The following is a 2,695-nucleotide window of genomic DNA, read 5'->3' as shown; positions in this document are numbered from 1 at the left end:
ACAACTAGGCCAGGTGCCGCTGGCAATCATGCAGAAATCTGTCACTGTCATGATCAGGACAAGTGTCCTCATTCTGGCACACAGCTACACTAATCTCCATTAACAGATCAGAAAAGACAAAAAGAGGAAGACACACACAACAGCTGGGCTTTACTTTAAAAATCACCTCAAAGATCCTTTTAGCTAGTGTCTTAGTTACTTTCTAATAGCTGAGACACAATACGCAACACCCACAACTTTGAGGAAGAAAGGTTTTATTTGGCCTCAGTTTGTAGAGGTTTCAGTCCTACTTGGCTGATTCCCAGGTAGAGTGGCATGGAAGAGGGACAGGGCAGAGGAGAATTGCTCAAGGCATGCCTTCTGGCTCTCTCCATGAGATCTCATCCACTGAGTAAGTCTTTGCAACAGAGTGCAGCAGGTAGGAGCTGAGGAGGGATATGGGAAATTGAATTTTCCAAAGTATTGTCATTTATAGCTCTAGAAATTGCAGGTCTATGACGCTTACTTGCAAATACAGTTAGCTACATATAAGAGCTTGTTTAGAATAACTACAGACAGGGCTACCATTTCCAGGCTGTTTGCTATTGTGTCAGTGCGCTATTGACTTGGCAGATAATCTTAGATCATCTAATTTTACACATTGTGTTTATACACATGAGAAGAGCTGCTTACCCAAGATCACAGAGTAGTAGAATCCAGATTCAGACCTGAGCAGCCTGACTCCAGAGGCTTGCTCATACTTTTACCACACCTATCCTCCAAGTGCATTCTGGAATCCACTAGAACAATCCAGTGTACCGAAGGTGCGTCATTGCTCAGGATGCTTTGTGAGCCTCAGCATGTGTGTGCACATTAGAGTACAAAAGATATCATGGAAGACCCTGGAGGAAATCTCCTTGGAGCCTACAACCCTCTCCCAGGCCTACCCCACAGAGTCACTTCCACCCACCTGTAATGTTGGCTTGCCTTCTCAGGGGAGCAAATTGCACTTTCTTTAGCAAGTAATGGCAAGGGTGTTGTGTCACTAACAAGGAGGGTGACATTTTTCCCTATCATTTAAAATCCTCTTATTGGAAATCACCTTCGGTTTCCAGGTTATGGTTGCATGTTATTACAAATAAAGCATTAACTCGCGTCCCAAACCTTGTGTAAGAATGTTCTGACTGGGTGTCCAAGGACCCTTAACATCTCCCCAGGAATGAAACCACCAGAGTGGGTGGTCAGCCCAGGGTGCTGGCTGGGGCTGAGAGAGTTTGCAGGGTCCACCCCACCCAAGCTGCTGCCCCAGCTCCATCCACAGGAAGAGGCTGAGGTGGAGCGGTCCAGGAGAGCCCTGTGCTCAGCTTGGCTCATCCAGATGTTATTTCCACTGCCAATAATAGGATGTTTAATTCCACCCAATGAGATGCAATCCTTCTTTAACAATCCCTAGGACGAAGAGTAGCATAACCACAGCAAAGAATGTAGACAAGGAGGGGAAATATTTAGGAATACTTCTTCCTTGCCTTTTTTTTTTTTTAAACGTAGTTACATGCATATCTTTAGAGTAGATATACTATATCTGTTAGGGCCCTGACGCCCCCATTACAGGCCACATTTCCGGGTTCTTCATGCCTCCCTGCCACGATTTTAAATTTCCTTTTCCCAAAGCCGCCACAGTTTAGAGGAATGAAATTTAGCTTCCGGCAAGGCCAAGTCCTTAAAAGGCAACATGGCTTGCGATAGGTTAAAAGTAGCCCGACTGCTTGCAGATTTGCAATAGCCCAGCCCAAAACCAATAAAAGGACCATCCTTTCTTTGTTCTCTCTCTCTTTCCCTCTCTCTGATCTGCTCTCCTAAATAAAGTCTCCCGAACAAAGTCTCCTGTCGGAACTCTGGGTGTGTGGCCTTGTTGTTGAGCATCCCTGTTCCTCTTCAATGTCTGACTGTTCCTGTTGCTGGATATGGTCTATTGCCCTATATGAATTAAAAAGTATTGTGATTAACCCACCTTCATTTTCGTGATTATTGGCCTGGCATAAATTCTAGGAAATAAAATTGCCGGGTCAAAGGCCATGAATTCATAGTTGCTATTTCCCAGACCACTTCCCACATGATTGTAGAAATTCATACTGCTTCCAGGAGTGCCAAGAGCACCGATTTTATTTCCCCTTTTTACTATCATTTGGTATTATTCTCTAGTTTTTGTTTTATTTTCCTTAACATGTGCAAAGCAGAACCCTGTTCCTTTCAGCTGAATTAACAGTGAGCTATTATTATTCTATATGTTGGTCACCAGCTGCGTTTTCTCTTTTGTGAATTATTCCCTTTGCCCTCTGATTCATTGCTATTTTTAAAAATATGTTTCATTAATTCTTTATGTACTCTCTGTGTGCGTAGTAAATAAATTCCATATATTTGGTACCAGGGTAAAATCTGTTAATCATTCCCCATTCTGGTGATGAGGATAATCAAGGTAGAGGTGATTTCATTCGTTCACTAAGCATTTGAGACCTTATCATCAGATTCAGGGGCTAGGAAGAGGCAAAACTGACTAAGGGGCCCATGAAGAGGTAACGGCCTAATATGACAAAAATCCCCTCAAGGACAGGGTTACAACGCCCTCGCAAACGTTGCCTTCACTTTGTGGCAAAAATCATACTTTTGGACTCTAGCGCGAGGCCCCGCCCCCACCCGAGCCCCGCCCTTCCATTCA

Source organism: Fukomys damarensis, unplaced genomic scaffold (genome assembly GCF_012274545.1).
Source record: "Fukomys damarensis isolate Sample0158 unplaced genomic scaffold, DMR_v1.0_HiC HiC_scaffold_14, whole genome shotgun sequence".
In the NCBI taxonomy this organism is placed as follows: domain Eukaryota; kingdom Metazoa; phylum Chordata; class Mammalia; order Rodentia; family Bathyergidae; genus Fukomys; species Fukomys damarensis.
Note: the sequence above shows the minus strand (reverse complement) of the source record.